Here is a 27472-nt window from a genome sequence, read left to right as displayed (position 1 = left end):
TGTTCTCTCCCGGACCAGACGTTTAGAGGTGAGCTGCTCTCCTGGCCAGTGAGGCAGCTGGCTTCTAAACACAAACACGGATCATCTTTTTGCCAGGTGAACTTGAGAAAGGTAGCAGAGCGGCAGAGACAATGGGCCCGTTTATAAGCTGCTCTGAAAATCGGAGTCCAGAACATTGGACTTCGTAGCGAGCACAGGTGTTGGGGGCCAGAGCCCTGCTGGTCCTGTTAGCATCTCGGGGTCGATGCCCGGAAAACAGGGTGAGATTGTCTCCTGTCTGTATGCACAGAGTACACACGGCTGCTCTGAAGTGTGTGCTCCTTGAGACGTTTTTGGTTTATGCGGTGAGTCTGGGTTCAGGGAGCAAGCAATGTTACAGTCCAGCTGCACACGCGTGCGCGCACACACACACACACGCACACACGCACAGACTTGTGGTGCACAGGCTCACAGGCACAGAGTTTGGAGTCTTAGGCAGGAAGGCTTTCTTCCAGGACCCACCTCGAGGAGGCCGGGTGGACAGAATGCTAGTCTCTGGCTGGACCCGACGTCTCCCAGCCCAGCGCTTCTCAGATGTCAGGTGCTCCGGAATCACCCCGGGATCTTGTTAAAATGCAGATTCCGGCACAGAGGGCCTGGGGTAGGTGCATTTCTGACCAGAGACTGCACTTGGAGTGGCCGGGGCCTCCGCGATCAGCAGAGTCTCAGTCTGGGCCCTGGGCTGGCGGTGGCGTGGCATTCGGGAGAAGTGGGCTCGTGCTTCACGCTTCGGGGCCGGGGCTGAAATTTTGCCAGAAGGGTGAACCGGGAGATAAGCCTGGCCGTGCGTAGAGCGACAAGATTCGGCGAGAAGGAGACGAGGAGGTGGCAGGGGGGTAGGAGCAGTAGGCTTGAGAGCGTCCCAGGGGGCCTGTGTGTGTGCACCTGGGGTGCCGTCATCAGAGAATGACAGCTGTGAACACTTCTGTGGCGCTGACCGTGGCCTTGGTGCTGTTCCAAGAGCTTCGCACATGCTGTTCATTCCCCACGGCAGCCCCGTGAGGCGGGCCCCGTTTGTGCCTGTTTTTTGAGATATGAGCGTTTCTGCTGCCCGCTGAAGCCCTGCAGGTAAGAGAGGGTGGGAGCTGGGCCCCTGAACGCTGGGGGGGTCCAACGTCTGCTCGGAGGTGCTCAGGTGGGACAGGTGGCCTTTCCCGGCCGATGCGTCGGCACTCACGTGCATCAAAGCTCTCGGGCCCTGCACTGGGTCAGCGCCAGCCACCTGGGAGCTTCTGGACTCCACTCTGCTCAGGGGCGAGCACTGGGGCCCCGAGGGCTCCCGGGAGGCGACCTAGAGCCGGGAGGGCGCCTTTAGGGTCCTGACTGCACCGGGGACCCCTTCATGGCTGGCCGGGCTTTCCAGAAGGTCCTTCCCCTGGCCTCCCTTTGCTTCTCAAACCCGGGTGTGTGTCTGTCCATCCCCGACCGAGACTGGCGGCACTTTGCGGTTCAAAACCACAACCTTCCCCATCCAGTCCTGGAAGAAGCTCGTCCAGATTCCTTACATGCTTAAGGTATGTGAGGGAAAACACATTTTCTGGTCCCTTCTCTGGTAGAAACAGGCAGTGCGGTTTCTCCCGGAGAAGGCCTGGTGTTTAGGGGGCTGGACTTCCAGAAGTCTTTTCTCCCTTGGGTCCCTTCCTCCCTCTCAAGATGCCGTCGGGCCGCGGGACAGGCGTCCGGAGAACGAGGTGGCCGCCACCGCCATGGGCCTGGCAGGGGGTTCGCTCTGCTGCCCGCAGCAGTTTTGTCTCCCTCAGACGATCCATTTATGGTTGGCGTTTCTTCACGGCATCTGGAGAGGCGCTTCCTTCACCCATTCACTCAACAACCGCTTGAGAGCCGGCTCTGACCAGGGTGCGGAGGGCTGGCCCAAATGCACGGTCCCAGGCGCCGTCTCTGCTCTCAGCCCAGACGCTCTGGCCCGCAAACCCCGGAGGTCAGGCTGGCACACGCTCAGGCCACTTGTGCCCGCCGACCAGTGCCGACCCGGGCGGGAACTCTGGCTGGGCTGGTTCCCTTGCTGCAGACGGCACGTCTCTCTTCTGTAAGCCTGCGTAGAAAGTTCTTTTGTTCGGCAATATTGGCATGACTGAATCGATGCTGCAGCCAAACAGGATGTGGTCTGGGTGGCTCCCAGCTTCCAGCCATCGGTGGTTCTTGTTTGCAGTTGCCTCAGGAGGTAACACCCACCGCCACCGCCCGCCATGGCGGAGCACAGGGCACTTCAAGGCCCTGGAGGGGAGCCTCCGGTCTGATGCAGGGAGACTGAGTTCTGCAGCTCCTCTGACCCCGCCTTTAACTGCAGGGAAACTGCAGGGAAGGGAATGGGGGGAAGAGGCGGGGCCGGTTCTGAGTCATAATCCAGCCTTGGAGGAGAAGGCTTCCAGGTAGAGCTTGGAGGCCTTTGGACTTAGTTTGCTGGGAGGGGAGACGAGGACTTCCAGGTGGACCCCGCTTCTAGGTCGAAGCTGGTCTGTTTCTTTGCAGGGCGGGGAGAACAGGAGGCGGCTGTAGTGTGCGGGGCACCTGTCCTCCCTCTTCCATGAGGTGCCGGAAGGCCGGCGCCGTGGTCCCTAAATCTTGAGAAGATACAAAGAACGCTTTGGGGGATGAACAGGAACTCACAAACGCAATGAGCGCCTGTATAGACGTGTAGCCACTACCCAGGCCAAGACATAGAACTTTACCTTTGAGGTCCCGGGCCCCTCCCCCCGTGCCAGTGTGTTTTATCCAAGATAGCGTAAGCGTTCAAGTAGCCCCTAACCTGAACTTTGTGGTTTCCCCCTGCTATTTATAGTCTTTCCACATTAGCCAGTAAACGTTGGGTCCTTAAGCGCTGCCCTCTGGTTTTCACATCCGTAACGTTTGTACTGATGGAAGCATGCACGTTCTGTTTGAGGCTGGCTGACCCTAATAGGGTCCCCAGTCATCCCCACCTGGGATCCACGCCCTTGGCTCATCCCTCCCCCTGGTGTGGCTGGCCCGGCAACCTGCTTCAGATAGGACTCTTCCGGTGATGGGTGCCATTTAATGATTAGGTTACCTAGATTCTAACTGCTGGATAACAGCCTTTATCTCTTGCTTGCTTTGATAAAGTAGGATGCCGTACAGAGAAGCCCACTTGGCGAAGACCCGAGGCCTTCGGTCCAGTAGCCAGCAAGGGGTTGAATGGCGCCAGTAAGTACGTGAGCATGGACGGGGGGCCTCCAGATGAGCCCCTAGCCCTGGCTGAAGTCCTGAGTGTAGCCTGACGTCACAGCTGAGCCACATCTGGATCCCCGACCGCAGAAGCCCCGAAATAATAAACATGTGTAGTGTGGGGTCATTGGTTACGCAGCGCTGGCTAACTGATGTGTGTTCTTCTGAGAGTTCCTTTCTGGCTGCACACCATGTCCCTGAGGTTCACCTGTGCTGTGATAACATATAGCTGTAGTTTATTGACTTTTACTGCACTGTGGTTTTCCACTGTATGTTAATAACCTAGTTTACTTACTCGCGGGCCCCAGAGCGCATTCACAGCCCTTGCTGTTACAGCCTGCATGCAGATGCCCATCTCTGGGAGCCGTCTAGCAAGGGGCTGGCGTCACTTCCCGCAAGCACTGTTGCGGGTCGTTCGGTTTGCTCCACACCGCCACCATTGTCCCATGTTGTGTGACTTTTCATTTTGGGAGGAGGTCTGATGGAAGGAAGAGGGCATCTGATTTGCTTTAACTTATGCTTTCATGACTATAGCTATATATTAATGTTTATTGGCTTTTCTGGTTTCTTCCGAGGTGAAGGTCCCTTTCAGGGTTTTTAACCCATTTTCCTTATTGGATTGCAGGATATCTTTGAATTTTGCTGGAGAATGAAACTTTCTTGGCTTTGAGTGTTGCAAGTGTTGCTTCCCAGTTTGTTACTGGGCCACGGGGGCGTTAGCAGTCCCAATAACGTACATTCTGAAACCTCTCCCGAGGGGATAATCTGCAGCATTGCTTTGGAGGGTTCCACTTCTGGCCTGTGGTCGGTCCAGTCTCAGGGCCATGGCTGTGCCTGTGAAATTAGGCTCCTGGTCTGGGAGTACTTTCCTGTCCAAGGAGCTCCTGTCAGTCTCTGTCATTCTAGAGAAATCCGTGAGTCAGTGCTGGGACCCGGGTTCCATGTGCGCCGCCCCCCCCCCCCCCCCCCCCCCCGGCAGGTCTAAATCCGCATTTTTCTCTGCGGTCCAGATTGCTCCGCATGTGGGTCTGGGGAGAATGTGCCCCGCGTGTTTAGAACAAGTGCATTCCTAGAGAAAGTTAAAATTAGAAAAAACGGCTACATTTCCTGCCATTCAGTGGCAGTTGGCTTGTGTTTGTTTGCACAAGGATTTTTCTGGTAACAATCTGTAGTCTGTTTCTGGTGGAATGGGAGGCGAAGTCATGATTTTGGGGATGGAGGTGATCTGTTTCCATGGCGATCTTTGTTGCCGGAGAGTGGCTGTATGTTTGTGAGCTCTTGCAGATGATGCAGGAATGGAAAAATATTAATGGAAACAACCCTTTTCTCTAGCCGGCAAGAATTATTTTATTTTTTAACAAAGTTCTTTAGTGGGAAGTTACTATCTGAGAGCGCACGCACCTCTTTGTTGGCGAAGTCTGGCAGGAGTGGCCCTGGCGGGCTTGGCCGCTGATTGCCCTCCTCCTCCCACCACCCCTTGAAGCGAGCCTTCTTGGGAAGTCCCATCTGGCACAGCCTGGAGTGGCCACCCCGTCACCCCCCACCCCTGTAGGGCTGCTAGGTTTAGCAAGTGAAAATGCACGACATCCAGCTATATTTGACTGTTTGGGACATACTTACGCTAACAAAATTATTCGCTGCGGGTTCGAAATTCACATTTAATGGGATGTCTCTGGAGAGCCAGCGTGTGTTCTCTGCCGATCCCATGCCCCCTGAGCCCCGGCTGTGCTTGGCAATCCTGGATCTTGGTCTCTCGTGGTGCCTGGGCCTCTCCCAGGTACGGAGAGGGCATCACCTGCTCGTGGCCGACTGGCTTGTGGCACCTGGGGACACACCTTTGGCTTCCCCGGCTTTGCTCCGTCCTCCTGCCGGCCGCTGTGGGCACCGAGCTGAGGCTGGGAGTCACAGAGATGCCTTAGGGCTCACGGCCTGTCCAGCGGCGGCGGGTAGCTCGTAAACGCAGAGTCGGGTCTGCCTGCTGGAAGGCGCAGGAGCGAGAGAGCCTGGAGACATGTAGCACCTTCTGGAGAGCCGGAGTGCTCATCAGACTCACCCCCAGGGAACAGGGAGGAGCTCACGTGTGCGGGAGGCCCCGGAAGTGCCACCCTCTAAGTGGGGGGTAGGGGGTGTTGCCAAGAGCTGAAGTGACAGGCTTTGTGGGGGGGATGGGTAGGGGCTGGACCCTGGGTTTATTATTTCTTTTGCACGGGCAGGGCAGGGCCTGGGGAGGCCTTCCCTACTGGATGTGTGTGTAGGAGTTTAGGGTCAGGCAGTGGAGCTGGTCAGTGAGAGGAATTGGCAGTGGGTGCTAAGGAGGCTGGGGGTGACACGGGGCCAAAGCGGGGAAGAGCCTTGGGATGGGTCCGGAAGGCGGGGCTCCACGCGGGCAGGTGGCCGGCAAGCAGGGCACCTTGTGTTCAGGAGCCGGGGAAGCGGGTGAGGCGGCGGGCAGGTAGGTGTGCGGAGGACGGGGCGGCTGGGACCCCTTGGGAGGCGGGTGATGAGCTGCTCCAACATCAAACTGCAGATTGTAGCCACCTGGGGGACTTTCTTTTACTATCAGGCGACAGACAGGTCCCGGTGATGGAGCGTCGTCCCCGGGGGCCAGGCGCAGGCCTGGGGCCGGCGACACGGCAGTGAGCGGACAGGCGGCTCCCGCCCCCAGGGGCCCAGCCGGTTAGCTGCCTACAGAGACGGCTGCTGGCTCCTCCAGGGCCTCCCGGAGTGCCCACCGCATGCCAGCTGTGTTCCAGGGCGTTCCGGCTGAACAGGATGAAGTCCCTGCCTTCTCGGAGCATTTTCCTCCGGTGGAAGAGAAAGGAAATAAACAAAACAACAGCACAGAATGTCTAGAGTGATCCGCGAAGCCAGCCGAGGGGGCGGGGGTGGGGGGGGGGTGGAAGCGTGCTGGTTTGGATGGATATGTGGGAGGCTGAACGACGGCCCCCCGAGATTTTCCCATCCTCATCCTAGGACCTGTGAGGGGTTTTATATGGTAAGAAAGGACTTGGCAGATGTGATTAATGGAGAGAGACATCGCCCTGGATTCTCCTAAATATAATGTAGTGACAAGTGTCATTTTAAGAGACAGGCAAAGGGGATCTGACCTTAAAGAAGGCCTCGTGATGACCGAGACCAAGATCGGGGTGGTGGGCTTTGAGGATGGAGGAGGGGCCACAAGCCAGGAACGCAGGTGGCCCCTAGAAGCCGAAAAAGGCCAGGAGACAGATTCTCTCCTTAGAGCCTCCAGAAGGAACGGAACCTGCCATTACCCTGACTTTAGGGACTGGTTTCAGATTTCTGGCTTCCAGACTGAAAGCGAATGAGGTGGTGTTTCAGGCCACCAAGTTCTTGGGGGGGTCGAGGAGGCGACATTTGAGCAGAGCCCTGAATGCGGCTGACTGAAAGTCACAGCTCATGGCGCTTCCAGAAGGCTGGGGTGGGCGTCCCTGCCGGTGTGGGCTGGGGCTGCGGGGCCTGAACCGGGATCCAGGCCCAACTTAGCGTCAGGAACTCCTTGGGAGCCATGGGCTCCGATGGCCTTGGCCTCCAGCCTGCACGTGAGCCACAGCGAATTTATTTTGATGTGAAAGGTCAGTCGGGGTATGAGGACCCTTTGCGTTTCTCCAGTTTAGCTGAATATAAATGTATCTCATTAGTGGGATGGTGGTGGAGAGGGAAAGGTTTCTGTTTCACACTTGCCCTGTGTTCTGGTTTGGGACCCCTGAGTGCAGAGCCTGAGGTGAGGACTTGGGGACCGGTAGCAGGGAGCCAGGAGTGTGAGTTGGGAGTGGGGATAAGCAGGTACAAGGTGAGTGAGTTTCTGAGCTCATGGTCACCGTGATGCTAGGGCTCCTTCATGCGGGGGGTCGTCCTAGGAACCATGTGACTGTGCCATAGAACCGTTCCTTGGAGGACAGGAGGCGGGGGGCACTGACCCAGGGCCGCCCCAAGGAGCGTGTCCCTCCAGGCTGAGTGACGGCTGAGGCCTGGGGTGTTGGGATTGCACCTGTCCGTTTGGAGAGCATCTTTTCAGCACAGCGAGGGGGCAACAGATCCAATACTGTGTGGCCTTCGTGTAGTCTAGACTTGGTGACGGTTCCCTGGGGACGTGAGAAAGGCTGATAGTTCGGCTCCCTCCAGCAAGAGCCGAGACAGCCAGCAAGGTCTGGCTTAATGACTGTCGGCCATCAGTGTGACAGGAGGTGTTCCAAGGATCATCAGAGAACGTTCAGATGTGTGTGGGAATGAGGGCGCAGGGCGCACGGGGATCACGGGCCGCGCACCTGCAGAAGGACTTCTGTGCCGTGTGCCTGGCGTCCTCCCTTGAGACCTGCTGGGTGGCGCCTTCTCTGTGCCCCAGCAGCCCCTTCCCCTCCGAGGAGTCCCTGCTCCTCGTTCTGCGCTCGGACGAGGACTTTGTCTCTCCGTGTTCTTCCGTTTCCAGCCTCGAATGTCCCTGCCTGCTTTCTCTTCCTTCCAGCTCCAGGATGCAAAACCCCAGTTTCTTACTTACCGCGCTGTCCCGCTGTGCTTCACGAGGAGCAGAGGCCCAGTGGGGATCTGTGAGACGACAGAGTGGCCGGTTGGCCCTCGAAGCTCGTGTCCCCCAAACCCGAATGAGCAGCAGCCCCCGAAGCTCGAGCCGCCTTTATAGTGGTGTTAACCTCTCGTGTTTAATCGGTGGTTGCTGATCAGGAAGGCAAGCGGAAGCAGGTGTCCAGAGCAGTCGCTGGGCGGAGACACCGATCACACGGTGCAGGTGGCTTTCTTGGGAAGTGCGAGATGGCAGTGAGAACCCACCTTTCACGCCCCCCGATAACCACCTGGACTGCTGCGTTCTGACCAGGACCCGGTTCCACACGTTCACCCCTGTAGCTGGGAGCTGGGGGGGACCAAGAGGGAGCTGATGTTCCACACAGCTATGCCCTTTGCCAGCCTTGCTGATGGGCAGGGGGGCACGGTGGTCGCCCAACCCCGTGCCCCCAAGGGCGACCTTTCCCCGGGCGCACACCGCTCCGATGGCTTTTCCAAGTTTGCAAGGTTTTCTTAACTCTTTCTTTTTTTCTTGTTTGAAGATTGCGGTTTTTTGTTTTGTTTTTTTTTTAAAGTTTAATAAGTAGGATATTCCCCGAGGATGGGGACTGCTTTGCATTTCGGGATAACAATGTGCTTATCTCAACAAGGAGATCTAGAAACTGCAGATTCATTTCGGGTAAATATTTAAAACTACAGAATGGTCCTCTTGTCACATTCGGGTCTCGGGCTTCAGAAAATGTTTATTCCAGTCAGTGATTCTGTCACTGACCCAGTTTCTATCTATGCTTCGCGGGTAAGGCTTGTTATCTGCGGAGGGGAGCGGTCTGTGATGTGTAGTCAAATTTAACGAATTATGAATCATTTAATGCCCCTAGTCAGTATCCTGCCCTTTGCTCCACCGCTCTGGCTGGGCTTTCTAAACCGTGGGTGTTTCCACGGTCCCCGCGGCGAGGCTGGCGGAGGCCCCCCGGGCCCCTTTACGAGGCTGAATAGCGGAGGGGGCTCTCGAGGGCCTTAGTCTGGGATGAGTCAGGCGTGGAAGGGAACTGGAATCGGTTGGAAAAGCCGACCCCGGGGGGCTCCAGCTGCATTTCTCCCTCTTGTCTCTTTCACTGTTGCTGAGGTGACAGGTTGCCAGGGTGAAGGTTGGACCCCAGGAGGGAGAATCCGAGAGGTCAGGCGGCTGGCGGCCCTGGGCTCTCCCTGCCGTCGGGGAGGGGCGAGCAAACACGGAGGGCGCCCCGGGGGAGGAGGTAGCCGTGGGGTTCTGGAACAAAGCCCGAGTCAGGTGATTCCCCGCCCTGCCCACCGCTGAGGCAAAGGGGTGAGACTTCCCACGGTCACAGCATCCGGACAGAGCCAGGACTCGAGTCCCTGTTCTGTATCTGACAGCGCCCGGGTGTTCAGCACACCAGACTTCGACTTGCGCCCTCGCCCAGGACTCGCTCCTGAACTCCCTTCGCCTCGTTCAAGCGGCCCATTTGACTTCCTCCTGCTTGAAAAGCCCTGAGAGGTGTTTTTAATCTCCCTGCCTTGGAGACGTCAGTCTTACCGCAGCCTGCTCTGTCCTCCTCTGTTGGCTTTGCATTTGACCTTTCTTCTGTGGCTCGGTCACGGGTGCTGGCCTGGCACCGTGCCTCGTGACCCCCGCTCTCCGCCACCGGACCTCGGCTCGGCCATCCAAAGCGTCCAGTCTTCGTTCTCCCATCTCGGAAATGGGCTCAACAGTTCCTGCCTTGCCCCCACCTCACGGTGTCACTGTGGGAAACAGCGAAGAGGCTGAGCGGGAAGGTGTGTGTGCAGCCATCATGCGTTGGTCCAGTGGTTCTCGAAGTCTGTTCCAGGCACCGGTCGCGTCACCGTCACGTGGTGAAGCCTCCAGCGGGTCTGAGCCGGGCTAGTCGGAGAACCGTCGCCTGATGCAAATGTTAAACGTTAGGTTCTCACCCGTCTATTTATTCCCCAGGCGTTTTGGGGGGTCTCTGCTCTTTAGTCGGCACCAAGTATCTGGTCTTGCGCGTTCCAGAGAGAAAAAAGAAAAGCCTAATTGGACGGACTCTAGCATGGCTCCGAGAGCCCTGTTTTACCCTTGAGGAAACCGAGGCGCAGACTCAAGTTAGGCCGTTTACCCGAGGCCGTCGAGCTGGAGAAGGGCCGAGCTGCCCCGTGGGCCCACGGACGTCCTGCATCCACGCGGCTGCCTTCCGCCACCCGGGCCGCTCCCAGACGCCACTCCCTCCCTGACTGGAGCTCGTCTGCCTCCCACTTACTCGGGGGAGAAGTTACGGGGGCCAGACTCAAAAGCCCCGGATGCTGCCCTGGGGAAGCTGTCTCCTTCATTGTCACTTGGCCAGACGCTGAACTTACACTTCTGGTCCCCCACGGGAAGCCCAGGATCACGAGCGGGTCAGATCGCCCGCGTCCTTACGTAACCACCCAGCAAGGTGGAAGAGTTAGTCAAAGCCTGGAAGAACAACTTTTCCTTTTTTTGCTTTTCTTTCTTTCTTTCTTTCTTTCTTTTTTTTTTTTAATGCGAAAGCCCAGGCCCACGCATCTTCCATTGGGTGAAGGTCTTCTCCGAGCGAGTCTGAGAGCAGGGTCCGGCACGAACCACAGCAAACCCCCCTGTTTTCAGGCTTCAAGTCACATAACAGCACAAAGACGCCAGGGAAGCAGCCTGGGTCCAGTCGTCTTATTTTTTCCTCAGGTGTTCAGTGCCGTCTCATTTGGCCACCTGCTCTTGAGCGATTCACCTTCATGGAGCCTTTGCGGAATATTCCAGCTGATTTTCGTGGAAGCTGCCCTTGTGCACACTTGGCCATTTGTTTCATGTGATCGTTAAATACAGAAAGATTTCCGTAACAGCCCCCCCCCCCCCCACCAGCTGCAACCAGAGGGGACAGAAACCCAGAGGACGAGAGGCAGCGTCTGGCCACAGGAGTGCGAATCCACGTGTCTGAAACAGAGAGGGGACAGAGAGTGCCTCTGTCACACACACCAACGGAAGCCTCCCCCTGGGGAGGAGGGACAGCCAGAAACGCCGGCCATCGCACACAGTGACCAACCATGGACTTGTTCCCGCGTCAGGTGCCCCGGAGGAACCCACAAGTCGTGGAGAGTGAACGGGTGGACCCGTAAAGAAACCACCGTGGGTGGCTGGCGGTCTGTCTCAATAAACCCCTGTCCCCTTGTGCTTAATTTTCCGTTTTTTTTTTTTTTTTTTTAATTTTTTTGTGTTTATTTATTTTTGAGAGCGAGAGACCCAGAGCATGAGTGGAGGGAGAAAGAGAGAGGGAGACACGGAATCCAAAGTGGGCTCCAGGCTCCGAGCCGTCGGCACGGAGCCCGACACGGGGCCCGAACCCACGAACCACGAGGTCATGACCCGAGCCGAAGTCGGACGCTCCGCCGACTGAGCCCCCCAGGCGCCCCATTTGTGCTTAACTTTCAATACAGGTTTAATAGAGGAGAGAGGAAAGGCTATTGCTTCTCACATACTCTGTAAGACTTGAAATGTTGTGTAATTATGGGAAAAGTCCGTGAGCCGGGTCCCCATTCTGTGTGAGGAAAGTTCAGCACATGTGTCAGGTGAGATTTCAGACACTTTCACTTGGCTCTGTAATCCACCACCTGGCTAAATACGCTGTCCGTTAACAGTGTCGAGTTTCAATTTTGATAACATTAGATACAAAGGTCGTTGCCCGTTACCAAAGTGCCACGTTTTCAGTTTTATTAATTGGTTATCTTGGAGTGGAATGGTTTTCTTCCGTGATGAAAAGCCTGGGGTGAAGTCCACGGTCAGGCCAGGAGATCCCGCTTTGTCTTGAGGGTCACTTGCATAAAAACTACTGGTGTTGCCCTTGGGGGTCGGGGTCGGGGGTGGGGGTCACCGCTGCCCTTGGGAGGTCAGGGATGCCTCCATTACTGAGGTCAGAGGTAGGTCTAGATAACCATTTTGAATCGATGAAGTTTGCCTTTGGGGCCAGTTCTCTCTTCTGTTTCTGGCCACAACCCCTATTGTTTTCTTTCCCTCCTTGTTGCCATATCTCCTCCTACCTAACATCTTGGCCAGCACGTCTGGCGTTTAGCCAGGCACCTGTGGATATATGCCCACTTCCCCTTGGCCTGAGCCAATCGCGGCCTGGCCCTCTGCCCCATTGCGCAAGTAGGGCCGGGAGGGAAATGGGGTCGGCCGACTTTCCCCGTAGAAGGTCAGACAGTGACTCTTTCCGGCTTCGTGTCCCGTCTCCGGCCCGGCTGCTGAGTCCTGGACATACAAAAGAACTAAGGACAGAACGTACACACACGGGTATGGCTTGTTCAATACAACTTGACTTATGGCCACTGCAACTTGCATTTCATAGAATGCTCACGTCACGAAACATTCTTGTGTTTGTTCCCCCCAAACTATTTACGAATGTAAAAACATTCTTCGTTCGTGGGCCACGCGAAGACAGATGCAGCACCGGATTTGGCCCTTGGGCCAAAGTTTGCCGCTGATAGAGGACGGGAATTTATCTGGTTCTGCTTTCTCCTCTGGTTCTGCTACTGTGGTCCCTTTTAGGACAGCTGTGTGATGAGGGGGAGCCAGTTCCTGTCGTGGAGACACTCCAGAGTCTGGCAGGCTCGGGGTGCGAAGGTTCCTTCAGCACATGGATCCATACCTGTCCCTCCTGGTGGCTTGGAAACCTCAGCAAGTCTGCCATTCCCACAGCAGCCCCTGAGGTGGGCGAGAGGGATCATGGGAATTTCTTTTCCCGTCTCGCAGAGACGGTGTTACGGATTCCTAGGGCTGCTGTAGCCAAGTACGCCGTGGGTGGCTTAAGCACCAGAAATGTACCGTCTCACGGGTCTGGAGGTGAGACGTCTAAGATCGAGCATCGACAGCACTGGAGCTTTCTGAGGGGGTGAGGGCGCGTCTGTCCCACGTTTTCCCCCTGCTTCTGGTGATTCGCTGGCCATCCTTGACGTTCCTTGGCTTGTGGACACATCCCCTGATCTCTGCCTCTACCTTCACATGGCGTTATCCGTGTGCGTGTGTGTGTGTGAGTGTGCATGTGTGTGCATGCATGCGCGCCTCCAGATCTCCCCCTCTGTAAAGTCAGATAGGATCAGGGCCCACCCTAAGGACCTCGTTTTCCTTCCATTCCCTCCGTAAAGACCCTATTTCCAAATAAGGTCACATTCTGAGGTCCTGGGGGTTAGGGCAAGACTCCAACATAGGAACGTGTGGGGCAGGGGGGCACAATTCCCCTGTTACAACAGAGGAAATGGAAGGCCTGGCTGAGCGTCTTGTTGGCGACCGTCCTGGGGTGAGAATGTAGGGCCAAGCTGTCACCTCTGTGTTGGTATGAATATAGTTTCCCGTCTAAATGTCACCAGCCTCTTAGTATTCATGCACCCAGCCTTCCAGACCTTTTTCAAATAGGGTAAACCCTCTGTACTTGTGTCTTCAGCCGAGACCGTAAGCTGCTAAAACAGCTACTGACAGGTGCACAGGGACATTGGACTGTGGGCAGAGACACTTGTGTTTGGAGACTCCCCAGATCAACAGAATCTTGCATATCCTCCGCATTGCTTTTTGACAGCTCGGTGGTTCTTGGAGATTTCCCTTAATTTTGTCCAATGACAGCGTTGACGTTTCTTGAAATAAAACCAGGGAGTGAGGCGTCTTCCCGACTTCAGGACTTGATGCCCACTTGACGAACATGCATTAAGTCCTGTGGTTTCTTCTGGGGGGCCGTGGGGACTGGGGGGCCCACACAGGCATATGGCCACTCCCTGGGGAGAGCAGCGCCTCCCCGAAATATCACACCAGCTCTCCTCCAGGAAAGCTGGTCTCTGTGCAGAAACCTGGGGCTTTTGGAGGGGTGGAGGATGGAGCTAGGGAGTTGGAGAGGGGCCAGCAGGTCCTGTCCACTCAGTCCATCCCTCCTGGACCTCCCGGGCAGGACCATTCACAGCCAGACCCCCTCCCTTCCTGCACTCTCAACACCGAATTGCCAGAGGGTTCCGTGTGCGTGTGTGTGCACGCGCACCAAGTACCTGCCCAGCGTCCAACACAGACAGCTCTGAGCCAGCTTGTTGGGCAACACGGGGTATTAGGTATAAGGTAGGAGCTGACCCAGTCACCCCCCCGTCTGCCAGAGACTCGTGTGATGCAATACAACTCAGCTTCAGGGCCACGGGTCTGTAAGCGAAAGTTCTCTCCCTAAATAATCCTCTGGAAGGAGCGAATGGAGAGCCCAGAGAGCTTGCAAGGTCCTTACCCCAAATGCCGAGTGACTCAGCCCTTCATTCAGCAGTGAGTAAGCGTGTTGTGGTAATCTCTTCACGAAGAAAAATCCTGGCAACGTTCTCGAGTTAAGACGAGGTAGCAGCCTGCAGTTTCCCAGCAGACGTTTATTTTGTGCCTGGGAGATGGGCTCTGGGTAGCCCGGGGCGGGGTGAGCCGCAGCAGGGGTGAGGGAGGCCAAGGCAGGGACCACGTGGAGGTGCTCCTCCAGAACTCCGGCCTCGCCGGCCTCCCAACTACCCAGCCCGCACAGGGACCAGAGCAGGGGAACGAGTCCCCCCCAGAGCTGGCACTCGGTCAGAACGAGGCTCGAGATTCCCAAGACCCCAGCCAAGATTGGAGGGGTTTGGGGAACAGGAAAGGAGGCACCCCGAGTTCTGGCGTAGGCTGGTATCGTGACTTGGGAGGAGTGACTTTTTGCAATGGGAAACGCGGGCTATCCTGTCCTCACCGTCGAACAAATTGGGATCAGAGAAGTCTGAAGACGCAGAAGCCCCCGTGAGCCCCCTTGTGTTAACATTGTCACCACCTCCTGTCCTTTCTCGGCGCCTTGAGCACATTATCCCCTTTTAACGTGATGAGGTCTCCGTTCTGTCTTGCCATCAGTCTTCCAAGGGCCGTGAGCGCCTTGCTGAATATTCGGGGAGTCCCTTGAGTCTCCTTGAGTCTTGGTGAATATTCGGGGCGTTCCTTGGCCCCCGTGGGTAGCAAGGTGGACGCATCCCAAACCAACGTGCCGGGTGGACAGCGGCCTCTGGTTTCCTGTGCCTTGAACATCCTGTCCCCACCCCCCGCCTTTTTCTGACTCTTTTAGGATCTAAATCTTCTGTCGTGTTTGAATATATTTTCTCACATTGTTGCCTTTTTCAGCGCTCGTTGACTTTGATCGAGCTGTCTGCCTTGCCTCTGTGATTTCATTCATTGCTTGCGAAGTTTAGAAGTTCCGTCTACCTCGAGATTAACTGTGTACGTGCCACATTTTCTCTTCGCTTCGGGTTGGTTTCTTCCTCTGTCCCCACGCCCTTCTGTACATCTGGAAATTGTTTACGTTTGAAGCCCCCGGGCGGGGGGGTGGGGTGGGAGGGCAGACAACATACTCCCTGCCCCCGCCCCATCTCAGATCACAGGGAATGATTCCTAATGATGCCCCTTTTCATCGCGTGTGAAATATTTACACGGAAGAGGGTCTGTTCCGGGGAAGGGGCAGGGGGCCAGGGGGCCTTGATTTAAGGAGGGCCTCCAGAATGAGATTTCAGCCTCACATTCCACGACGTGATGGGGCCGGGAGGCAGTGGCTGAGGGTCACGCGTTGGTGACCTTCAGTCCCGCTGCTCTGTCCTGCCATCCCCGCTTCAGGAGTCCTTCGCGGCCGTGGGCTCTGTAGCGTCGCGTTAGTTAGGTGGGATTCGAACCACCTCCTCCTGAGCGGCCCTGCGTGGTGTGCGTGAGGAGGCAAACCCCACTGCCGGCAAGGCAACTGGACTGTGTCTCTGGGGTTCAGCTCCTGAGATTGTCGTGTGGAGCTAAGACTGCCGGTCTCTGCGGCAGATGTAAGAGCAGGTGAGGGAAAACACAGCACTGGGGAAAAAAACAGCCAAGGAAAAAAAAAGCCCTTGTCGCAGGCCGGGCTGCCCGGGAGGCCAACTCTGACACAGGTCTTTGTGTGGGAGGTTGACTGGGGGGGATGCATGCTTGGGGTCCACCCTGCCGGGGCAGGGCTTGCAGAGGGAAAGCGGGGCTGCAGTGGGTCTCAGGGACTCCTGGGGAGTAGGGTGGGGGCGGCTGTCCGGGGAGGGTCCCCAGCATCCCCACCTTGCCGTGCGAACGTGGCTCGGAGCACAGGGGAGTCTAGACCTGGAACGGGTTCCGGCCGACCGACGCCCTGAATCCTAGGCCCCCCCTTGTGTCTTGCAGCCCCCCCTTCTCTGGAAGGAAGGCCGGTTCCCGGGGCTTCTGCTCTGACGTCTGGAAGCCCGTGGCAGGTAAGCCGCGCAGGCAGGGAGTTGGGGTGGGTGGCCGCCCCGGGCCTGCTTCGTGGAGACTGTGTGTGGTGTCGTGGCCAACGTGCACAGACCCGGATGGGGAGATGGGCCCGTACACCTGCAGAGCAACTCCCAAGGGAGGAGTCACTTCTGGAGGCTTCCTGGCCGTTTATCGCACGGCACACATCTCCCTCGGGGCTCTCTTGTCTTCTAATCCTCCTCCGCTCTCAGGGTCCCCAACACGGGAAGGTCAGGTGGCACCGGTGACTTCCCTTTCTGGTGCCAGGAACATTCTCGCTCTACCCAGAAACCAGATGGGCAGCTTGCTCTGTGCCCTGACAGCCATGGGGCAGAGCCCAGGTTGGCTGTCCTTCTGTGTATGCACAAAGGAGTTATTCTTACAACGGGAGAGGTTATGAGCTCCCAAACAATGACCACCGGCGACGGGGTGCGGGTTGAGAGAGTGCCATGTGGCCGCGGTTACGGGTCGCCCACCCCGGAGCTCTGGGAGGGCATTTGTCCCAGAAACGCGTTGGCAGGACGTTAGGAGGAAGCATTACCAGCTGTCACCAGGAGCAGGCGTGCCGCAGCAGCGAGAAAGAGAGAATGGTGTCCTCGTAGAACGTTCCCGGGTATTTTCTTGGCTTTTCCTTTTTTTTTTTTTTTAACTTTTATTATTGAAGGTGCAGTTGACATACAGTGTTACTTCGTGAGTTCCAGGCGCACCATGTCGTGACCGGATAAGTCCGGATGTAACTCCCTGCTCCTCGGGGAAGTGGAGTCCGCATGGGATTCCACTCCAAAGTGGGATCCTAGCAGCTCGTGATTCTTACTCGCTTGGCCAGCCATGGGACAGTCACCTCGGTGGGGTCGTCTACACAGCGTGGTGCAGGCTTCCTGTGTTTAAAAACCACACACGTGTCCTCCCCCGGGTGAAAGGATCAGATAGAATTACATGGAGCCTCTGGGTAGGAGAGGGGAGCTCATAAGGAGTGGCTTAGAGGCTGCTGCCTTCCAGATCGTGTCTGAGTGATAAAAGCCCTTCCAAATGAAGTGGACAGCTGCTTGACTTCTTCCAGGTTTTTCCTTAAGCCTTATGTATCCTCTGTTCAACTGGGGAGGGGGCTAGATGGCTGGATTCTGTTCCAACATTCTTATCCCCCCACCTTGTAGATCAGGTCTCCTTGTTCCCCAGTATCTGCAAGTGCTTTAGGACGGAAAGAATGTTTGGGATGTCTGCAGGTTACGCCCTGGGGGCTTTTAATAGTGATGTAAGGAATTTAGGAGCCTTCTGACCCCAGGGTCAGTGCGGGGGGGGGGGGGGCACCCCCCCGCCCCGCCCCCAACACTGAGGTCTCAGGATTTAAAATACTTCTGCCCTTGCCTTATAAGTACAGCCCCTTGCCCTGGAGGCTGTGGTCTGTTTGGATTGCAGCAAAACCCAGTGAAAGGCATCCAAATTCCTAGCATTCTTCTGGCCTGGCATTGGCCAGAATGCCAGGGGTTCTGAAATCAGCGAGCAAACACGAAGCTTGGTTCTTTTCTCTAGATAAACGTGATAGACACCAGTGGGTTGTACAACACGACTCCCTGTCCGACCCCCACGTGGTCTCATCCCCGGGGTTGGATGCGGGGTGCAGCTTGGCAAGTGCAGGCCACCCCCTCCTGAGTAAACAGCAGGAAGTTAGTGGGAGCCCCTGCCTGGGACCCCTCTCCTACCCCAGCAGCAACCTGAGTGGTATTCACGTGGCTTGCTTTTCCTGGCATTGAACCAGACAGGGTTCCCGGGGCGGCAGGTTGTCTGTGAAGAGGAAGCAGGCTGGTGGGACAGCGCCTTCCTTCTAGACAGGAGCCAGAGTGGTGCCCCTTGTCTCTGTCTTGGCATAAAGGGCTCCCAGGAGCCTGGAGAGCTTGTTTTGGGGGCTGAAATTTAGGGGAGTGGATGTGTGTCCTACAGCATTTAAAGAGATCATCTGTTGGCTGTGGCCAAAAAAAAAAGAGGGGGGAGGTTCTTAACATATGTGGTCAGTGTTTGTGGCTTTCCCCCCACGGGAACATAAATGCAGTTTTTTCTTTGTGCATCTTAATATTCAAGACCTGATTTGTGTCAAGTTCATTGTGCGGTGGGGCTTCCCGGGGTTTCAATGGGGATGTGCAGAGTTTTGCTGGTGCCCGATTCTGTGATTTGCCTGTAATCCCAGCAACTCCGAATTAGAGTCTTAACCTGTTAGCAAGCGCCTTGTTACCACCGCCAGACATGGTTTGTTAAAGCACCTGCTTTAATGTTGGCTGCTCAAGATGATGGACCAAGGCAGGGAGCAGAAATGAGCCCCGACTCTGTTTCTCATCACTTTAAGACCAGTGTGAGTGGCCGTGTTGCCGTGTCTCCAGCAAGTACCAGAACTTGGCCCTACATCTCCTAGGGAAGTGTGCCAGCCAAGGGCAGAGCGCCGTTCCTCCTCCGCAGGGGAGACCGAGGCTCGTTCCCACGGTTCTGCCAGTGCCTGGGAAGGCTTCCAGTCACCACCCTCCGCACGTTGTATCTGCTCAAGCCCTGCGACACTCTTGTTGTCCTGCCCATTTTACAGATCAGAGATGTGGCTCAAGGGAGTACCTCATTCAAGTTCAAGTTCAGAGAGTCACTAGTAAGTAGAGAATCCCAATCCTGGAGCCCACCTCGTGTGCCCTAAGGCACTCCTTCCTTGCCCGCCCCCCTTTACCTTGGTCCTGGGAGGGCACTTCATGGCTCACGTGGGCTAGGTCTCTGGGTCCAGTGCTGGCCAGTGGAAACAAACTGCAAGCCACAAACGTGAGCCACAGAGCTAATTCTTAGGGTAAACAGCTGATCACATTTCTTTTAGAACTCTAAATTTACCTGAAAGTCAAGGATACGATTCAGGAATGAGTTGCTCTTAAAGGAAGCTACCTTCCAGCTACCCGGATTCCTCTTCTGGAGGAGGGCCGGCCCTGGCCAGGCGCCCTCTGTCTAGACCACGTCAGAATCACCTGCTAATTCTTTTCAGGGGCTACTTTTCAGACCGGGGATCTCCAGACCTTTCTGATTGTGTGGGGTTTGGGAGTGTTTTGTGTTGTTTTGCAGTGAAATTCATGTAACATCCAATTCGCCATTGTACTTTATTATTGATTGATTATTTAAAAAAATTTTTTTAATGTTTATTTATCTTTGAGAGAGAGTCAGAGTGTGATCAGTGGAGGGGCAGAGAGAGGGAGGCTCAAAGACATAGAATCCGAAGCAGGCTCCAGGCTCTGGCACACAGCCAGACGCAGGGCTCGAACCCACAATCTGTGAGACCACAGCCTGAGCTGAAGTTGCATGCTTAACCAACTGAGCCACCCAGATGCCTCTATTTTTTTTTTTTTTTTTTAATTTTAGAGAGTGAGAATGCACACACACGTGCACATGGCAGCAAGGAGGGGAGGGACAGAGAGAGAGAGAGAGAGGGAGGGAGAATTTTAAGCAGGCTCCACACTCAGCGCGAGCGTGACGCGGGTCTCGATCCCACGGCCCTGGGATCATGACCTGAGCCGCCCAGGTGCCCCTCAGTTAACCGTTTTAAAGTGTACCATTTCCTGGCATCTAGTGCCTTCCCCGTGTTGTGTAGCCGCTGCCTCTCTCTGGTTTGCAACGTTTTCATCACCCTGGGAGAAGAGCCTGCACCCGATAAGCAGTTACTCCCATCGTCCCCCTGCCCCCCCACCCCCACCCCCTGGCTACCACTAAGCGGTTATTTTTTGCAGTTTGGGTCTGGCCCCAGTGTGTACGGTCGTTGAGAGCCTCTTTCATATGCCCTTGAGACAGAGCAGGCTAAGGCCCGCATTGTCCACGGGGTGACTCCCAGGCCTGCTTGGACTGCCCCTGGCCAGATGACCTAGAGGCACCCGTTCTGCACCTGCCGAGCGTGGACACCCCCTGGGGCAGGGGCTGACCTCACAGGGTCAGAGGGGGTGACCCAGGAGCAGGCAGAGGGCAGCCCCTCAGCCATGCGGCCAACCTGAGACGGCGCTCAGCCTCTTTCAAAACCTCTGCGTGAAAATGCCTCAAAATGCCTCACATCGGTGCCGCCTCATTAAGTCAAGGGTGCAGTTGAATCTGAGTGAGGTCGCGGGCCAGCAAAGTACAATCTGGGGAATGTGGACAGATGAGAAACCCGAGCCACTCCCGGTGAGGGGTTACGCTCAGAATGGCACCTGCCTTCTTAAAAGCCTCCTGTGTTAGTTGTGTTAACCCTCCTACCCGGCCTGCCTGAGGACAGATGAGAAATTTTTAACATACTTGAGGGTTTGGAGATAAAAGGTGTGAGTGAAGGAAGAGTCCACCATTGTTTATTTCAAGAGCCTCCCAATCTCTGGCTAAACCCCCCCCCCCCCCCCCCCAGACGACAAAGAACCGATCTAATCAGAAACTCCCACATTTTCTTATCTCTCTGGCTTGAGTTTACCCCTTTGTTAGTTCATTGTTTAAAGCTGACGGGGCCGGCTGCACTTGGGAAGGGCAGAGTGAGTGTATTTTATTCTCTGGTCAGAAAGCGTCCACGCAAAGAGCTTAGCGCTTTCATCTGTCCTGAGTATAGACGAGTTTCAGTTTTGAGCCTGTGAGCATTTTGCCTACGTTAATTTCCTTGGCCTTCACTTTACTTGTCTGTAAAAATAGAGCCAGTGTCTAGAAAGTTCCTTCAGATCAAATCCAATTAAATATGCACTCCAACTTGCTCAAGAGTGGGGCGCCCGGGTGGCTCAGCAGGTTGAGCAGCTGACTTCGGCTCAGGTCACGAGCTCACGCTGCGTGGGTTCGAGCCCCGCGTCGGGCTCTGTGCTGACAGCTCGGAGCCTGGAGCCTGCTTCAGATTCTGGGTCTCCCTCTCTGTCTCTGTGCCTCTCCCACTTGTGCTCTGTCTCTTTCTCTCTCTCCCTGAAAAATAAGTAAACATTAAAAAACTTTTTTTTAAATAAAAACTTGCTCAAGAGGAAGAAAAAGGATTATTAGAAGGATCGAGACCAAGCATAGTGGGTTACGGAGGACCCGAGAACCAGGATTTGAGAAATGAAGCTGCTTTCCAAGAATTGGATGCCCGCCCCCGCCCCCCTTCTCCTCACCCCTTCATGCTTCTGCCCTGTCACCTGGCCTCTGCTGCGCACCCAGCGTGCACCTGGCCCAGGAATGGCCTCCAGCCAACGCACGGCAGTCCTCAGCGGGACCTGCCCCTGGGCCATGTTGGCTTCCGGCACTCGGGAGTCGCTTGGGCCAGCTCATCTTTTTGGGCCAGTCCTCGCTGAGTCGTTGGGTCAGCAGGCAGGTCGTGGACTGGCTCTCCGGTAGGGGGTGTCCCTCGCGGATCCATCAGGGGGATGGGCGCGGGGCCACGGGCGTGTCCCTGGGCCAGGCAGTGACGGCTGATGGTCCTCCCGGGCAGGTGAGGAGGAGATCTGCATTCACCCTCACCTGGACTTACATGCAGTTTCCTTTCCCTCCTTCCCTCTCGCCTCCCCCCTCCCTCCTCTTCCTTCCTTCGGGACCTGGCCCCACCCCATCATTTTGGACTAGCCATTTAGCCCCTCTGGGCCTTCCTTTTCTCGTGTCTTTATTGAGGGACCGAGCATCCGCCATGTGGCTCCTCCGAACATGCAGTTAATGTGGTCAAGGGGGCAGCCCTCCCCTGACATTTCGGTCCACGCTGCCCGTCAGGCACGTCGCCCTCCCCACCTCGGGCTGTCCCGAGGGTCCCAAAGGTCACAAGAGGGATTAACATGCCCCACTGGCCAGAGTGAATGACTTGGGGCCCCTCTTTCCAAGAAGTGAGCAGCTGGCCTGCGGGACGGCCGGGCAGAGGCGCCAGGCTGGACCTTCCTGGCACACTGTGGCGGTGTTTTGTAGGCTGTCGTCGGGCAGACGCATGTCCTGGAGCTCTACCTGTGATGCGCCCGGGACCTGCTTTCCGCTCTGTCGAGAGCAGGAAGGGACTTAGAAGACCCTGGGGCCAAGCCTTGCATTTGACAGGAGAGGAAGCAGAAACTTAAAAAAAGCCGGTGTCTGTCCAAGCTCAGCATTTTCCCAAGGTCACGGTGTCTTCCCAAGGTCACGGTGTCTTCCCAACATCACGGTGTCTTCCCTTGACCACCTGGCCGTCTGCTATCCCAACAGGTCAGGGGTCCGCCCTGGTGAGGGTCTGTCGTGTTCTACACTGTGTGGTGTGCCTGTCGCCTTGGCTCCTTGTGAACACGGACCCCCGTCCCCCATGCCCCCCATCCACCCCCCAGGCCTCCCTGGACTCTGTGCTCAGTAAACACAACTTGATCCTTTTTCCTTCCTTTTCTGTCGTCACTGGAAATCCTGTTTACACTCTGTTCCCTGTAGGAGCTGGAATGTGCAGCCTCCTTCAGTTGTCCTTGAAATTGTGTCACCGAGTGATGCTTTAGGTTGGCCTAGGCTGGCCTCTGACAGTGTCCACCACCCTCTGGGCTGCTCCTTGTTCTCTCGAACATCATGTTTATCAGAAGCGAGCAGATGTGTTTCACCTGGGGCCCACGGCCTCCTAGCGTGGTCCTTCTAGAGAGTCTGTGGCAGAACTTTACAGGTACAGGTGGTTTTCTGAAGAGAAAGCCTGTAAGCCCTTACCAGGTTTCTCAAAGGATTTGCACCCTCAAAAAGGCAACAGTTCTGGACTTGGAAGAAAGCCCAAGACAGGCTTGGAGATCAGATACATTGGAGATAAATTAAGCGGGGGTCGGGTCCCACCGAGGCACCGAATCTCTCTCCTTGGCTGGAGTACTGAGCGGAAACCGATGTGGAACTGGACAGAAACCGGTTAAATCTCTTCTTTCTTTACCTTCCCTTTATTTCTTTTGCTTTTTGTTCAATGCAGCTATTATTTGCTCAGTTACACAATGGGGAAGACTTGGCTTATGAAAATGCTTTGGATTTTCAAAAAAACAACACACGAAGAGCAAAGGCGCCGTGCAGGTGGCTAATGGAAACCCAGCGTCCAGATCAAGGGGCAGCATCCACATTACCAGCAGGCCATCCGTGGGTCCTCCCGAATTGTTTAGGTTCCACGGCGCTGAGGTCTTGAAGCAGCATTAGAAGACGAATTAATGAATTGTGGCTTTCAAAGGAGGCTGTTTCTTTTTAATGAATGGTACAGGAAGTCCTGGGGCCAAAGTCAGATCTGGCGAAGAGGAAGCTTCAGGGAGAGAAATGTTACTTGTATAGTGTTTGAAGACCTCTTCTGTAGCTTTGTTTCGTATTTAAATTTCGCGCGGCACTTTACAGTTTGCAAAGCTGTCTTAGATTTGTTCTTGATCTCTGCAGGGAGAGGTAGAGCAAGCCACATATTAACTACTAGCCTCGTCATACAGATGAGGGAGATTTGTGCCTCGTAGAAACTGAACGGGGATTAGAGTGAGGTCAGACAGAACCTTCCAACCTCAGCACCATCACCCAGGGTCCCCGTAATAAGAGATCTGGGGTCCCGCGGTGGAAGGCTAAAAGCAGGGTTCTGGAATTGTCCATCTGGAGAAGTCGCCCGACTCTAGCGGAGTCCAGGGGCTCCTGGATGGGCCTGACGGGAACAGTGCTCACCAGATTCCTATCTGGCTTGGATTTCTTGATTTCAGAGGGATTTAATGAGAACCAGGCCCCCATCGGCCAGGGCGTGAAGATTGATCAGGGGGCAGATTTGCATGTAAGTCACCAGAAAATAGTTTGCCCACCTTGGGATGCCAAGTGTCTGTGGAAATTTCAGGGCACCACACGGGAGTCGGCGTCAGAGTGAATCTGAATGAGGCTGCGTGAGGCCCATCGAGGGGCCCTGTGGATGGGGGCGTGGCCGGGAGGCAGAAGGCAGCACCCCCACTTTGCAGTCCTCCGGCAAGGCTGGACCAGCACGACCCAGAGAGTCTCTGCTGGCCCCAGAGTCCAGACTCAGGGGGGGACTTACATCCTACAGACCCAGGCCACGGAGGCCAGGCTCCCGGTTCATGGATTTGGTGTGAGGGGAGCAGACGCTTTGGTGAGCACATCCTGGCTCCGGTGGGGGGGGTGCAGCTGCTGTGTGTTGCTTTACCGGTTGGGAGAAGAAGAACCCTCTTGACCAGTGTGGTTCTGCAGGGCTGCGGTCCAGACCCCGGAGAGAACCTGTCTGGGTGACTAACAGCTGTGTGGCCCCAATGACTGACCCGCCGTTGTGCCTTAATTTGCTCATCCGTAAAATGGGAATGAGGAGCTGCAGTTAGGCGAGCGTGGTGCCTTCACGACTGCGCTCCCACCTGGTACAGAAGCGCGTCTGTGGATAGAGCTGGCCCCGCAGGGACGGTGACAGGGGCTGGAGGCTGGGGGACGTTGCGTGTCCGCGTCCGAGTGGCTCCAGGGCCCAGCCCTGGCCTCCCTCAGCTGGACCATGGGCACCCCCGTGTGTTCCCGCTTTTGCTTAGTGAGCCGGAGTTGGGTCTTGAGAGCCCCAAAAAACACCCGAGCTGGCCCCACACCTGTCTCTGTTCGGGGCGTGGGGCCGCAGCGGGACCCCAGTGCTCCCCGGTTCTCTGTCAGCACCTCTGGCCACTACCGCCTCCATCCCGCCTGTTCGCGGCTTCTTCCTGCACCTGCTTTTCCCCCCGAGTTTTCCTTTCCTTTCTCCTGACTGCACGTTAAGTTCCTTTTGTCCTGTAGTGGTTTCTTCCCGGTTGTAACTGACAGAAGCCTCCGTGTGTACACGCTTCTCAGCGAAGGCATCTTTTCGGACCGTTGGCCCAGCACAGACACAACATTTTAGCCCCTTAATGGGTTCCTGACGGGCGCATTTTGAAAGCGTCCCAATTGAGCGATGTTCGGCATAGTCACGAAGTGGTGCAACCACCACCTCTGTCTAGTTCCAAAACATTTTACCCAGAAAGAGACCTGTGGGCAGCCACTCGACCTCCCTCCGTGGCCCCAGCGCTGGAAACCGCGAACCTGCTCTCCGTCTCTGTGGATATGTGCCTGCCTGGAGCCCCACGATGTGTGACTTTTTGTGACCGTCTTCTTCACACCCCCCAGAGTGTTCTCGGGGGTCGTCCGTGTTGGGGCATGTGTCAGAATTTCCTCTCTTTCGTGAAGAGTAACGACCACTGTGTGGCTGGACCGTGTCTTGTCGGCTTCTTCCATCCGTGGACACTGGGCTGTTTCTTCCTCTTGGTGATTGCATGTAACGCTGAGGCTCATTTCTGTTTTGATGTTCTAACTAAATTCTACGAGCTCTCTTCTCTGCTCCCAGCTCTTGGAGAGAGACCGCTCGCTTTGGGCTCCAGCTCCCCCAACCTGCCCCCGTGCCAGTCCCAAGAACCAGGGCTTGACCCAATTGCTTCTTTGTGAAAGTCCTTTCGAAGGATGCTGATCTGAGCACACCGTCCCCTTCCTGTCGGGACTCTCGAGTGACAGCTCAGCCTGTCCCCACCCAGTGAAACGCCAGGGCAGGGCCCGGGAACCTGCACTTCTCAGACCCCGACTGACCTGGTTGGTCGCTGCCAGTCTCGGCTGCCGGGCGCCCCCTGGTTCGGTTGGGTGAGGAAGCGACTCTTGATCTCAGCGTCGTGAATTCGAGCCCCACGTTGGGTGTAGAGATGATTTAAATAAATAAAAGTTTTTAAAAGGTTTAAAAAATAAGAAGAGGCAGATGTTTACTGAGCCCTTCCCGACAACCGGATGTTAAGCGACCGCACTGGGCATCCCGAGGTCGTGTCCCCGCGCCCCTGACGGTGGGGGTGCCCCTGCAGCTGTCCAGCTCTGGCCCCCCGGCTCCAGCTACTAACTAATCCTGTCCTGGGCTCGTTGTGGTGGAGGACGCCCGAGGATGCTGCCCTCTCCCTACCGGGGCGTGGGCTGGGCACCGACTCTTCTCGCCCACAGAGCAGGTGCAGACGGAAGCCGGACAGCAGGTGGGCGGTGGGGCCTTGGACTTCGCCTCCTTTGTCTCTTCCTGCTTCGAGCCAACCCCAACCAGGCTTTTTCCTCCTCCTCCTTTCTGTCTCCCTTCCTTCCCCTCCCTTCCTTTCCCCTCCCCTCCCGCCCCCTCCCTTTGGAGATGGGTGCCGCCGAGGAAATCTCTGAAGGGCTACTTGCTGCTTTGGGCAGTATCCTACCTAATATTCCTGGGTCTTAGTAAAGAATAGATCAGTCGCAAATCCGCGGAATAGCACTGCTATGGGAAACAGAGCATATTCCCTTTTATTTCTAATGCATTTTTAAGGGTGATACAAAAACTTTCCAGAAAGGAGCCCGTGGGGTGGAGGCAGCCAGTCCTCTAGGATTCTCAGCACCGGCGGTCCCTGCACGCCGAGCTCACCGCACTTGCCCCCTGGGGCCACCAGCCGGGGAGATTCCTGCTCCACCAGCGTCCAGACCACTGAGGGGAGGGCTGCCACAGGCCTCCAGGGCCACCCCTCCATCCTGTGGCTGTGCCCGGGGACCCAGAGGAGGGCAGAGGCCAGGAGGTAATAGGGGAGGGCTTGTGTAGCATCACGGTGAAGGTGAAGGTTGGGGGCATCACACAGCACCTGTGTGTCCTGGGGCGCGTTGCTTCCCCAGATCTGTTTCATCATGTCTACTAATCGAACCTGTCTTGGAGACGTTTATTGGAAGCCAGCCTCGCCCACCCGTTCGTCGTCTGTGCTGTCTTGGCCCTTCGGAGGCGGAGCCGAGGGGTCACAGTAGAGGCCCACAGAGCCTGCGAAACTCCCCGCCTGGCCCTTTGTGTCAATGCTGTCCCGGGGACATTGGGCAGTGTCTGGGGACACGACCGGTGGCCGCAGCTGGGGCTGGGAGTGCTACTGGCATCCGGTGGGTAGAGGCTGGGATGCCACCCGCCTCTCCACGATGCACAGAACAGCCCCACGGCAAGTAACGACCAGGCCCCAGATGGCAGTCGCCCCGAGGTTGAGAAATCCTGTTTTCCAGAAGCGGTTTTCTGTGCTAACTGGTTGGGGAAGGAGGCTAGCTAGGACGGGTGATTCTGAGTGGTGCCCTTTGCCGGGATGGGGATGCAGGGGTGCAGGGGGGGAGGTGAGGCCAGCGTGTCGCCGTCCTGAGTGGGTGTGGGAGGCAGATGGCTGCCATAGAGACGTGAGTTTGGGGATCAGCAGAGACGAGGCGGCCCCGTTGCTCGGGGCGGCCTGGCTGTGGCGAGGCTCACCCCAGCCTCTGGGGGAGGGCAGGCTGGTCTGCTGGAGGTCCTGGAGCCCCTCGCCCTGACGCTTGGGAGCGGGGAGGCCTTGGGCCAGTTCTGTCACTTCTCCGAATCTCAGTTTCTCGACTGTATGGTGGAGGCAGTGATCGTCTGTCTCGGGAACAGGTGCGCGGAAGGCGCCTAGAACAGAGGCTGCCAGTCACTCAGTGTCCAACAGGCGCTGTGCGTGCTCGCGTCCACAG

General features: G+C 56.3%; 1 protein-coding gene across 3 annotated transcripts in view; it reads left to right on the top strand.

Annotated features, from left to right (window-relative positions):
• SH3BP4 (SH3 domain binding protein 4) overlaps positions 1-27472 on the top strand; it is an 85956-nt gene that overhangs the window by 20870 nt on the left and 37614 nt on the right. The window contains exon 1 of one of the 3 annotated variants that reach the window (XM_053903442.1): positions 15996-16056. The exons of 1 other annotated variant lie outside the window; for it this stretch is intronic. The gene's annotated coding sequence lies outside the window, so the exon portion shown is untranslated. Of the gene's footprint in view, positions 1-15995; positions 16057-26192; positions 26539-27472 lie in introns of those variants that run through there. One more of the 3 variants, XM_053903447.1, reaches the window with a different exon arrangement.

Source organism: Panthera pardus, unplaced genomic scaffold (assembly GCF_024362965.1).
Source record: "Panthera pardus isolate Hobbes unplaced genomic scaffold, ASM2436296v1 HiC_scaffold_10, whole genome shotgun sequence".
In the NCBI taxonomy this organism is placed as follows: Eukaryota; Metazoa; Chordata; class Mammalia; order Carnivora; family Felidae; genus Panthera; species Panthera pardus.
This window is presented reverse-complemented; position numbering and strand designations above follow the sequence as displayed.